We start from the raw sequence: 13,605 nt of genomic DNA, 5'->3' as shown, positions 1-13,605 counted from the left end.
ATATTAAACAATTTATGAGACCTAAGCTAGGGAGTAAGATACAAAGAGGCAGGGCGCCTGGGTGGCTCAGTGGGTTAAGCCGCTGCCTTCGGCTCAGGTCATGATCTCAGGGTCCTGGGATCGAGCCCCGCATCGGGCTCTCTGCTCAGCAGGGAGCCTGCTTCCTCCTCTCTCTCTGCCTGCCTCTCTGCCTGCTTGTGATCTCTCTGTCAAATAGATAAATAAAATCTTTAAAAAAAAAAAAAAAGATACAAAGAGGCAGAGAGATGGAGCAGAAAGGACTGAAAAGCCGCTGGACTCATTGGGTCTTCTTGCAGCTTGGGCAAGAAAGAAAGCACACGAGTGACTGAGAACGATGAATCAAAGAAGTTTCTGGGAGAAGAAAGGAACAAAACCTTTCTCTTTGCTCCTAATTTCTGAAGAAAACCTTGTCATGGGGCTGTTTTTAACCCTGATGCCTAGTTAATTGCTGCTTTTGTCGTTTTTACTATCAGTGAGACTCTTAGTGCTGGGTAGCTAGTCAACTTTCTCTGTGCCCGGCACTGTGCTAAATCCAATACATGCATTGAAAAAAAATTTAATCCTACAACTGCCCTGTGAGTAGGTCCTATCCCTCCCCGCTCTTGCCAGAAGTTCTTTGATACGAGCATCCCTTCCTAAGAGCAGCTGGCTGCTCTCCCTGAGCTGGTCCTCTCCAGCCTGGGAACCCACTTGCAGAGAGCAAGCGGACTGCAGCCGACAGGACCCCTGCCCAATGGGAGCTAAGAAGATCCCCCTGCAGAGACCACCTTGATCCAGACAGTGGAGCAGGCACAAAAGCTATGTCCCATCCAAGCAGCTCAAGGAGACTCAGGAGGAGGTCTTGAGGCTACACAAGAAAAGGAGCATCTCTTGTTGGGGACACTGGATGGTCAACCACCATCTTAGTTGTTTGGAAGAAACCATGTGCCCTGAACTCAGAGTCAAAGAAGACGTTTCCAGCTGTGAACACTGGAGCAGGTCACTCCACATCTCTCAGCTCCAGATTCCCCTGTGAACAGCGGCAGGAAAGGAGGTCCGCCCCCTCCAGTGTGGATTCCGGGGGACCGGACTTGGAAGTGTGTGTGGGACACATTGAACGTGAAAGCTACAACATATGATTCTGCTCCTATATAAAATCGCGCATGTTCTTGTGTCTACATGGGACCTGAGAGTCACTAAGAGTTCCTCTTATCTGTGCCTCAGTATGTCTTCTTTTATTCTCTCTGCTACCTTCGTGGCCCCTTCAACCTGCCCCAGGTCCTGGTGGCTGGCTGCTTCTCTCCCCTTCCTGTCCTTTTTCTGTCATCACTTCGAGTGGCAGGACTGACTGTAGATAGGAAAGGAACGGAAAAGGGAGGAAAATAAAAGTGAAGAGAATATTATTTACAAACATCCTTATTTAAAAAAAAAAAAAAGGACAGTTGTGGAACAAATACTCTGCCTCTGCGGTGTCACCCTAACCTACCAACTCACCCTTCCCCACACCCTCTAATTTGTTTATACGTGGTCGTGATTTTCAAATGTCTGTGATCACAGAGAAGCTACATGATGTGGCTCTGTGAGTTCTTATTGAACACTGCCTTGAACGGTTCCCAAGTTGCTATGTCACCGTCATAATTATTTTTGCTACTGGCTGTAAACTAGCCCATGGAGTAAAGTATCTCACGATGAAGATGTGAATTTTATAATTGTTGGACATTTAGTATTATTTTAATAAGTACTACCATCACGAATACCTTGTGTATGTAGCCTTCCTTCCTCTTGTGAATTAAAGGAAAAAGTGTTTATAATTTTTTTTTTCTAAAAGCCAGGCAGAATTTTCTAAATTCCCCCCACACTGAGGATTTATCAGCCTTTGCTGACTTATTCTGCCTTATCTTGCTTTATCCTTCTGGGATCTTCTGGTCAGCGAGGCAAGGAATTAGCTGCTGTTCCTAATCATGACTTTTCTCTATCAACAAGTCTGTTTGAATGTTGTTTCTTGTACTCTAAAAAGGCCAGAAAAGGGGTGCCTGGGTGGCTCAGTGGGTTAAACCTCTGCCTTCGGCTCAGGTCATGATCTCGGGGTGCTGGGATCGAGCCCCGCATCGGGCTCTCTCCTCAGCAGGGAGCCTGCTTCCTCGTCTCTCTCTGCTTGCCTCTCTGCCTACTTGTGATCTCTGTCTGTCAAATAAATAAATAAAATCTTAAAAAAAAAAAAAGGGCCGGAAGAATTAGGTAGCTAGCCAGATAGAACTTGCCTCATGGTTGTCAACTTTGGAGACATGATCCTGTCCAAAGCACCAAGAGGAAGCCTACCCAACAGAATGACCATGTTGCGCAGCAGTGTCCTGCTCAAGCTCTGGGGAAGGTGTTGGTTCTTTGACCCTAAAGCAGATGGATAGATAGCTATAGCCATTGGGGTCCAATCAGAAAAATGAGAACTACTCTATGAATTTAATATAGCAAAGCAGGGACATAGATAATGGAAAAGCCAAGAAACCAATTCGGAGTGGTGAGGCAGCTGAGTGATCAGCGGAGGTGGGAAGTCACTTCTATCCCCAGGCTGAAGGACAGAGCCAGGGTCATCTGGTAGAAGCTGGGCCCAGGGGACCTGGTCTAATAGCACCAAAGTTATGGCAGAAGAGATGCAGACCTGCTGGAGATGCCATCCAAGCCACAGAGAGACAGGGAGAAATACCCTGGCTTCTCCTCCCTCCAGCCTTTCAGTCTCCCCACAACGCCTCTCCTTGGTGGACTCAGCTGGAAACCCTGTGTCTCAAGAGTCTGGGACACACAGCTTGCAGGGGTGAGCACTCCCACCCCCTGCCCTGCCGCCATGATAGCAAGTGAAGTAGGGAAGGGATGAGGAATGAGCCCCAGGGCAAACAAAGAATAAGCACAAAATCATACTGCCAAATAGTCATTCAAAATGGCACCGAGGCAAGAGAGGAAAATCCTGTGACGTGCTGGCCAAGAAAGCAAATGAGAATGAAATGGTTTGGTCTTAAGTACCTAGATCAGCCATACGCAAGTGCATTGTTAGTTGCAAATGGTGCCTCTAGCACCAGAAAATGACTTACTGTTTCCTACGGAACGTTATCTGGTCTTGCCACCCTTGTGACCATGAAAAAGGACACAAATAAGAGGGTTGGTGCACAGCTGCTGAGACGGTACCATGCCAATGCCCCTGCCCCATGAGAAAGATGGTTCCTTTTGTGCCCCAGACCTGCTGGGGGCAGATCTGCATCCCTTGGCCATGTGCTAACTCTGTCTTCTGATGGGGTCACACCAGGGAAAGTAGGTTTTATCAAACCTTAGCATGAGAAAGGAGCTTAGAGAATATACTGCCTATGCTGCCTCTTTTCCACCCAGTGCCAGATTCTTCCAAGTCTCCTAATAGCTCTAGTTGTTACAAGGATAGTCTTTTTTTCTTATTTTATTTTATTCGTCAGGAAGAGAGAGAGAGTGAGAGCACAAGCAGGGAGAGTAGCAGGCAGAAGAAGCAGGCTCCTTACTAAGCAAGGAGCCAGATGGCAGGACTCGATCCAGGACTCTGGGATCATGACCTGAGCTATAGGCAGATGCTTAACCGACTGAGCCACCCAGGCATCTCAAAGATTGTCTTTTTCTAACTGCTACTTATATTTCTGCAAGGAGGCTCTTCTTCCACAAATTCAAAATTAAAAGAACAAGTAACAACGAAGGTAAAAGAGTCGTCCCCACTCAGGGACGAGAAGGACAGAGCCAGGATCATCCCTGGGAAGGTTATTTCAAGAACATCTCATTTTCAGGGAGTATCAGACAATCTTCCACTCATTTCCTTTGAGATTAGGTTCCAGTAGAGTAAGCCTGCCTGAGTTATTTTTGTAGTAGCCACTAATGGAGTGTCCACTGATGTGTCTTTTACAGCATTAGGTTCTGGGAATAAACGGTTGAATAAGATATCATCCTTACTCTCAGAAAATGCACAGTGTGGTAAGAAAGGCAAGCATCAAGATCACTGGCTTGCACATATAAGAAATACAAGAGAAAAATGAACAAAACATGATGACACCTGTAGGAGGGAGAAATTGACTGTGTTTGGAGAGACCCAGAGTGGGTTTCAAAGACAAGGGGCATTTGGGGATGAATGGAGAGAGCCTGAGCGTGCGTCCAAGGCTTCTATTTGAGAGAATGGTTGGACACAGCTACTGTGGTTTCTTGGCGATGAGGTTAGGTAAGCTGGGGCGGTGTGCCTAGGTAATGCCTGAGTAAGAGTTTCTCTGATAAAGGAATAATTAAAATGGAGACTCAGGGCCTGAATCTGGGGTTGAGTAGGTGTATTTTCCCTAGGCTGATCTTTAGAGGTTATTGAAAGAGACTCCTTGTTCCTTTCTTCCACCTCAAAAACAAACACCCAGCCTACAATCTCTGCCACATCCCCTCCACTCCACTATTGTAGTACCAAAACAGCCATAGCTGGTCCATAGATGAGTCAGTGTGGCTGTGTACCAATAAAACTTTATTTATAAGGCATCTGGATTTGGCCCAATGGGTCGTGCTTTGCCAACTCCAGCTCTACAGGATCAGATCTGAAAATACAGTCATCATGTACTCCCGGTTTGTGATTTTAAGGTCTGTTTTGAGGTTGTATCTGCAGGTACTGGGGAAGGGCACTGGGGGGATGGTGCTCAGGAAGGAAAGTGAGGGCAGATCGGAGAGGTCTTAGCTCTAGGGAGAAAAGGGCCAAGGGGGAAGGCAGGTCCCACTCATTCTTCCTCTTGGAGTGCCTCCTGGCCGCCAGCCGGCTGTCTCACTGCGGCTCCGACTGACCGTGTGTGTTTGGGCCAGCGGCCGCCAGGCAGGAGCTGAGTTCATCCCCACGGTGACTGTGCACGAGATAATTTATATTTTGGTGTAAACCCACCTCAAGCTCCTCTGAGATGAAAGAGTCTATATAAAACTGAGTTATGACCCAGCTTCATGGGAGCACTGCTGAATTTTTCCAAAAGTGGAGTTAAACCCCTCTGGCATCTGGGAAGGGCTGGCTGTAAAGGACGGTTGGCCATGTCGGCAGCTCTAGCGTTCGCTGTTGATCCGTGTGCGATAAATCCTTCTCCTCCTCCAAGTCCAAGGCGGCGTCTGTATTTGCCAAGACACTCAGGAGGAAGGTCTCCAACTGGTCTAAGCTGAGGCAGATCTTTGCTTTTTAAGTTGTTTGGGAAGTGAGAACACATACACACATTTGCACTTGCTCACGGACACACACACACACACACACACGTTAAGCTCCCATAATAACGTATTCCAGAATAGCTCTTCCCTAACGCTATAACTTCATGTGGATTGTCGTGACACTGGTTTTGTTTTTATGCGAAGGATGTGAGTTGGTCTTGCTCCTCTGACATCCTGTCCTTTTTAACGCCCAGAAGACTAGGTTTCGGGGGAGCAAAGCTGTCTTCAGGTGTCCCCGTCGCTAACAGAGACGCAGGGCTCCCCAGGCCAGCTCAGTGCAGGGCTGCCCCGCGACAGTATCGGACAGGGCATACCAGCGTGCCTTTTTTTAGAAAAGACCGTAAGTGTCTTATCTTACTCCTTTGGAATTTTCCACAGTTATTTAACCTCTAGTTTAGGAAAAGTGGGTTTGAGGGTTCTTCAAATTGTCACTGAGCGCTTACATCAGATCTGCGAGCTCATTTCACTTGAGGTGGATGGCCCTCCCGCTTGCCAACCTACCTCATTTCCATCTCTCCTCCCCACTGACTAGAAACCTTGTGGTTAAAATAACACACAGCCTCTGTTCGCAGCTCCGACTTAGAGCTGCTATCGGAGGCAGATTGGGGATTTAAGGAAGTCTCAGAAGATGCTCTCCAGTTGCTTTCTCAGTGTTCAATGTTAGACTCTCGTGAAGAAATCAGGGAGCTGGTCAGGTAAAGAACTTCTTTTCTTTTTCATGGTTTTGTTGGGGGCAATGATGAAGAACACTGTGTCCATCGCTTTGGAAGAAGCCGGCTGCTTTCTCGCTGTTGACTCTTGAACGGGGCTTGTGTCTGTGTCTCTGGAAGGGGAGTAAAGCGTGACATGGGAATCGTGCAGAGAAACTGCAGTGGCGAGTCTCTGTCGGCGGAGAGAGAGGGCTGGGGGCTCGGGGGGGACAGATGTGCTTCCTCGGGGGAGCAACAAACCGCCTTTGGGGGTGTGCAGGTCAGAAAAATAGGAAACAGTAGTTGGGTTGGTCTGTCTTGGTGCAGCGTCTGGAGTTCAGTGGCGTGAGCGGCGTGCGTGGCGGCGGTGCCCAGCCCTATCTGGGCATCACGTCTTCTTCCCGAAGAGAGCTAAGCCCATTCCCTTCCCTTGCTACTTTCTCCTCCAATAGCTGGGTGCCACCATGACCTGTCTGTCTGTCTGTCTGTCTATCTCCCACCTCTAAATTGTTGTGAAGCGTCGCTCTGCTATCTCGTTTTTAAATATGTTTAAACTCGTGCCTTTCTTCAGTGATAGAACATTGAAGATCTGTCTTACATCTCTTTGTCAAATATATTAACATTTTCCTTGAACACCTGTAACTATGGCTTCTTGAAATAAAATAACACTCGTTTGTAGACTGAGCCATTTTTTCAGAAGAATTTGCCACCACCCCTCTGGGTCTTTCTTCAATTATACTTTTTTTTTTTGGCAAACATTTATGCCTATGAAATATTTCAATATATCTCACCCCAGCTAAACCAGGTGTTTACTTACTTGATGATCTTCTTTCCCTCTCTCCCCCTCCCTCCCTCTCTCTCTCTCTCTCTCCTTCCCTTCCTGTCTTCCCCTCCCTCCCAGATCATGTTCCCTTTTATGTCTTAATTTGAAGAAAATTCTATTCCTATTTGGTGTTAGAGCCAAATAAGTCAGCCAATCATCCAATCAATCACTCACTCACTCAATCCCTGGTCAGTCAAACATTTGTTCGAGTGAGACCTGCACGCTCTGTACTGGGATAGTCACCAGGGTTGGGGGAAGATCTGTGCCATCACCACATTTATCGTGTGTTTGGGCTCCTCCATACAGTCAATAATTAGCAAATACCATCAGTACAAAATGAAGGGCTAAATTTCTAACTTCGGATTATGGGACACATGGAAGTAATGACAACGGCCTCCACTCCCGAGAGCTCAGTACGCACCAGGTACTAAGCTCAGCACTTTGCAGTCATCTAGCTTGATGATTCTCTCGACAGTCCTCCTGTTACAGGGCAGGACACTGAAGCCTGGAGAGAGGCTGATGCCCAGCCTAATGCGACTAAGCAGGAGACTGGATGCGCAAAGCTTCAATCCTGCCAGGATGCAGGCTCTGGCAGGTGTCAGAAATTGTGTGCAATTTCGGTCCGCGTGCTGGGCCCCAAACTGTTACCCAGCCTCCAAGTGGTGAGAAGGAGCAGTTCTGTGGGCGAGGGTGGGCAGGGCAGGGAGGAGGGTCAAGTGTGGCTGGGGGCTCGCGCCGCAGTGCTGGCAGGGAGGGGAGGCGCAGGGAGGAGCTGGGTCTCCAGAGGCAGCAGTGCTGGGTGCAGAAGGAGCCTTGTGCTGTTGGGCTGAGGCACGAAATGAGGAAGAGGGTGGGATCCCGAGGAATACTGCTCAGAGCCCACCTGCAGGCTTTGCGGCTCCCTGCCTTTCCCAGGAACTGCAGGGCTCAAACCCTCCGCCTCTGCTCTCAGAGAGGATTCTCCCTCATCGGACAGGCTTCCTGGACTCCTATTCAAGGAGCAGCCTGCAACCACCCCTATTTGCCTTTTGTTGTGGTAAAATAGACATCACATAAAATGTACTTTTTCAACCATTTTCCAAGGTACAATTAAGTGGTACTTAGTACCTTCCCAATGTCGTGCAACCATCACCGCCATCTAGTTCCAGATAACACTGACGTCAACCCAAAGGGATATCCTACATCCTTTAAATCCTATCTCTACTCCCATTCCGCCAGCCCCCCAGGCCCTGACCACCAAACCACTGATCTGCTTTCTGTCTCTATGGCTCTGTCTGTTCTGGACATTCCATATAGACAGAATCATGCAATATGGCCTTTAGTATCCGGCTTCTTCCTCACAGTGTAATGTTTTCAAGGTGCATCCCTGACGGAGCCTGAATGGTCCGTCATGCCTTTTCCTGGCTGAGTGGTACTCCCTTGTATGCACAGTCACATGCTGTCCGCCCACTCAGCATCCGGTGGACACATGAGTTTCAGCTACTGCGAACGGTGCCGCTGTGACGTTCACGGGCAAGGCTTTGTTGGGCCATGTGCTTTCCGTTCTCCTGGGCACGTATGCAGGCGTGGAACTGCTGGGTCATATGGTAACTCTATGTTAAGCTTTGCAAGTTGCTGCCAAACCCCAGCAGCTGTGCCATTTCACGTTCCCACCGCCACGGACGAGGGCTGCAGTGTCTTCGCATCCTCGCCAACATTGGTTACTTTCTATTTTTATTTCCTTACAGCCGATCTGCTGGGTGTGAAGGGCTATGTCATTGTGGTTTTGATTTGCATTTCCCTGATGACACCGAGCATTTTTTTTTATGTGTTTGTTGGCCATTTGTCCTGTTCAATTTTTATTCCCTTTATTTGGCTCTATTCTTATTTTTCAAAGATTTTATTTATTTATTTAACAGAGGAGGGGCAGAGGGAGAGGGAGAAGCAGACTCCCTGTTAGCAGGGAAGCCAATCCGGGGCTTGATCCCAGGACCCCGAGATCATGACCTGAGCCAAAGGCAAATGCTTAACTGACTGAGCCACCCAGGTGCCCCTTGGCTCTATTCTTGATACATAAGTCCTAGGTTTACCTCTTCTTGTTACATTACATGTTCATTTACTTTCTATCTCTCCTGTGACTAAGTAACCTTCATGAGGTAGGGACTCTGACGGTTTTTGTCTCAGTATCTCAGTATCTAGGACAGGCTTGGGTATCACAGTAAAAAACTCAGTATGTATTTTCAGAATAACTGAATATCTAACTATGGCTATTGCCCCCAGCCCTGGGCCTAGGGCTTCTCCTCCCTGCTGGGGGGTCAACAGATGGGCAGCACAGTGAGGGGAGAGCCACAGCTGGTGCCTACACCACTCCTGACCACGTTCCCACCCTCCCTGCCCCCAGCCCACGTGGCCAGAGCGATAGTGCCCTTCCACACCCAGCCAGCCCTTGGACTGTGAGAAGTGGGAGCAGCAAAGTAGTTACAGAGATATTCAAGGTAGAGGTCGTGAGAGCCAGAGCTAAGGCAACAGCAAGAGAACAGAGTGGGAGGAATACATAGGAGGGGAATATTTAAGGAAAAATCAGTAGAACTAGATGACTGGCTGAAGTGTCAATCAAGGTAACTTCAAATTTTGAACTTGGAAGGTTGGGAAATCGGGGGCATGATTCGCGGTGAAAGGAAGTTGGAGAAAAGAGTCTCTGGGAGCAGGGGAAAGGAGGATTACTTTACACTGAGTTTGAGAAGGCAAGAGATCAGGGGGTGGCAGACAAAGCCCTATTGCTGAAAGGGAGAGGGGAGAGAGACACAGAAAAGGAGGGCAGACCCGGAAGTGTCGCTATGGTGAAGATGGGTAGAAGAAGAGGGGTGAGCAAAGGGAAGAGGGGCAGGGGGAAGGGCATGGAGAGAAAACCAGAGTCTGGAGATGTTGGAGCAGAAAAGACAAAAGGAGAGGATGTAGAGCACAGCAAAGGAAATTGGGGGGGGTGCGGTGAGAGGTGGTGAGGAAGAAGAAGAAGCAGTGAGGGATTGGTATTCCAGAATATTTCCCATCTGTTCAGAAGTAAGTAAGAGGGAGAGGTGGGGAACAGGGAGATTTGGCAATTGACCTGGGGGGTCCATGTTCTTTCCCTGCCTCTCCTTTGCCCCCATCCAGTCTCCCCAAACACCCCAAAACTAGCCTCTCCTAATGACCTAGAGCCCAGGACCTTCCAGGTGAAAGGCTGTTACTGAGTAAAGTCCAGACTTTCATTTAGAGAGTTGCAGGGATATCCTGAGACAGGAAGACTTTGAAGCCTAACAAGGCTTCTTTGTCCCACAGAGCTAAAGTCCTGCTGTGCCCATGGGTGTTCTCTGTACTTTGCAGAGCGGTGGCGGAGCGAGACCTCAGTGCACATGACAGGAAGTATCTAAAGATCCCCAAGCACAGGGGGCATGTGAGAGAGGCAGCCTGGGGAGGAATGAAGGTGCTCGGTCCCTGGAGGGGGGGACCGAGCTGGGAGAGCAGCTCCTAGGTCCTCTGTCTATGGCTCTGGCTCAGGCATTTCATTTGGCTGAGTTGGGCCAAGGACTCCAAGCTCGGCTTCATCCAGAGTCAGGGTGAGAAAAACATCTCCCCAAGTGTCCAGTGGGGAGCAGGTTTATGGGAACTTGCCAAAAGCATGTGCAAGCTCACTCCCTTTTTTAATGTTAAGGACATGGGAGTTTTCTCTTCCATCCAAATGTAGGCTGAAATGTATTCATGAAGACGGCACTAACCACCCAGCATGGAAATCTCTGATTTGGGGAAGAGCGTTTAGTGGCAGAAATCTAATCTCCTCTCACAGACTCAGTGGAAACTCCAGTGAGGGGAGGATCCCTGCCATCTGCCCTGCTGGCGAAGGACCCCAAGGAGGGTGCCCATGTGTGAGGAACTGAATGCTGGGGACAATGGCATAGCTTTGTGTCTTTGTGAGACTCTCACTTTGAGTGTATAATATTGTTCCGTGCCTGGAGTCCTGCTGATAGAATTTTCACGTCTCTTTTGCAAGGTAACGTTCACTAATCATAAGGCTGGATGCCTACACTTCCCCTGCTCTGAGCCCAAATAAAGAGGAAACTTCTGAAAGTCAAGTGCACTGTACAGAGACTCCGTGACAGCCACCCTGTATGTGACCACTCTTATCACAGAATAGGGGTCCTGACGTTTTTCTGGAACATGACCTACTGACTAAAGTGTCCTAGGCTGTAGAAGACCTGCCAGGATAGGGTGCATATTTTATTAGACGGTACTGCCAAACATTTTTTAGACTTTGCAAGAAGTTGTCCCTTAGGCTATTAAAAAGCAAGTAAGAGTTTTGTCTTCCTTCTGAAATGCTGGGGCTTCAGGACTGGTGTCCTTGGATGTGTTTTCTGATGTCATTCAATCATTCCCTCATTTATATACTTATTCAACTAACAAATATTTGTGTAAGCTCACCATAAGTCCCACTGGGAGAAAGAGGCAAGACCCTGTCCCTGTTCTCAAGTCTTAAGAAACAGTCCAGGGCTGCCAGGGGGACGAAAAGAGATCACGGAAGAGAAATGTACAGAAACCAGGTTCGGGGGTGCCAGCGGGTAGGGCTCCTTCATACAGCTCTAACCTCCCCGCATTTGAGTTGAGGGGCACCTCCCTAGCAGGTCCAGCCAGGAGGATGATAACTGAGAAATTAAATGGGAGAATGGGCACCTTGCACGTCATCCAAGCTCAAAGATCTACAGCCCATTGGGTTCATACCAACGACCCTTTGTGCTGCTGCAGACCTCGCAGTGACGAAATTCCACACAATGCACTGCTTTTATCTGAGACACCCTTCCCTGCTGGAAAACATCTGTTCAAAATCATAGATGGTGTTTAAAGCATCATCTGGAATAACAGTTTTAATGTTCCAGAATGGTGTTGGAACAGAAATACTGGCTGGGGTCTTAGAGCCCTGGAATGCTGTGTCCTAAAGGGAGGGATGTGTTCCTTCCAGGATGTCGCATCGCCACAGGGACATAAGTGAGGAGAAGGGCTAGCACAGTTGGGTTGATGCTGGGTCTGAGCCGTTGGAAGACCTTTGGTGGACCTAAGCACATAAATTGTAAAAATCAGCCTTTGACCTTTTATATGTATCAGAAGCAGTAAGGTCAGTGAAGGCCAGCGCTCATTTATAATGGCAGATGAGGGGCGCCTGGTTGGCTCAGTGGGTTAAGGCGTCTGCCTTCAGCTCAGGTCGTGATCCGGGGTTCTGGAATTGAACCCCGTGTTGGTCTCTCTGCTGGGTGGGGAGCCTGCTTCTGCCTCTCTCTCTCTCTCTCTCTGCCTGTCTCTTTGCCTACATGTGATCTCTGTCAAATAAATGAACAAAATCTTTAAAAAAAAAAAAATATATATATATATATATAATGGCAGATGATTAGCATAAAACAACCACCTCACTGGCTTTGAAAAACATTATATGACTTATTTTACAATAGTCTTACCTTCCTGATTTTTGATTTTCTTAAATTAATATTAAAATTATATTTATGATTTCAGCACATACAAATGAAGGTGAGGAATTGGGTCAGAAAACTGGCAGAAGGATCCCCTTCGGGGTTAGACTTCACCCACAATAAGGGGCTGGTGGTAGGCGTAGTGAAGTTTAGCTTTTGTCTTCTTGTCATCCTTTTTGATACCAGCCATAAAAGGGTGTCTAAAAGTTATTTTCACCTCTCCCCTGGGTACTCCTCAACAAAATCATTGCCAGGTAGAGTTAGCAAGCCAGAGCAATCCCGCCCCGCCAGTAAGAGGGTGGATTTAGAAACAGAACCCACTTGGTTGGTCCTCCAACCTGCCTCTTCCTAGCACATTGACTTCCCTAAGCTTCGGTTTCCTGATCCGTAAAAATCAAAATAATAAAAGCTCCTAGCCCTCAGGAATGTTATGACAGGGAAGTAAGCTAATGTATGCAAAGCTCTTAGCACATCCCATCAATGTTAACTCTTACCATCGCAGGTAACCTACGAATAACAGAATGAGCCTCCATCTTTAGCCAGCTGCCCGCCTGCCTCTCTTCCCTCCCGTGAGTTTAGCCAGAAAGCTCAGTTCTGATGAAGTTATTCCTCTGCTTGAAACCGGGGAAGGAATCAAGTCCCAACCACCACAGTGTGCCCCGGGGTGGGGGGGTGCGGGGGTCGTGGTGGGGGTTGCTTAGGAAGGTGCTTCCCTCTCTTTTCCCAGCAGCAGCCCTCTCCAGCCCTGTGAGCCCTACACTCCAGCACCCCCTAAAGTCACAGCCCTTTCCTGAAGGAGCCCTTTGCTCCAAGGCCTCTGTGGCTTAGCTCCACGTTCCCTCAATCCTGGTGCCCGTTCCTCCCCATCTCTGCCCGCGTGCGCAGGTACCCATCAGAACCAGTCAAGCGGGAGTTCATTCATTCCTTCCAGCGCGTTTCCGTGATACCTCCCGCCTTCTCCGCAGCACCAGCCACTCTCACTTGGAATTCATGTCTCCTGCGGTACACTGCGAGCTCCTTGAAACCTGGAACAAGGTCTTGCTCATTGTTATGCCCCCTGTGGTACTTTGCGTGGTATTTTGCACATAACCGAATAGCAGAAAATGTTGGCTGAATTGAATTGAAACATTGATTTCTCTAATCGTAGGTCATTCCAGGAACAATAGGGAAGCTTGTTTGGGATCAAAAGAACGGGATACTTAAGTCTCTGTGTGTGCACTTGTGTATGTGTGTGATGTATATATAGACACATTTCCTCATCTGCAAAATAAACACATGACGTGTGGCGTTCCTCCCAACTCGGAATCTAGGGATCTGAGTTACGGGCTTTCCTCACCTTACCCCACAACTCTAAATATTAAGGCAAGAGCAAAGCTGGTGCTCTGCCCTCTAGAGCCACGGGAAG

The sequence above is a fragment of the Lutra lutra genome, chromosome 8 (genome assembly GCF_902655055.1).
Source record: "Lutra lutra chromosome 8, mLutLut1.2, whole genome shotgun sequence".
In the NCBI taxonomy this organism is placed as follows: Eukaryota; Metazoa; Chordata; class Mammalia; order Carnivora; family Mustelidae; genus Lutra; species Lutra lutra.
Note: the sequence above shows the minus strand (reverse complement) of the source record.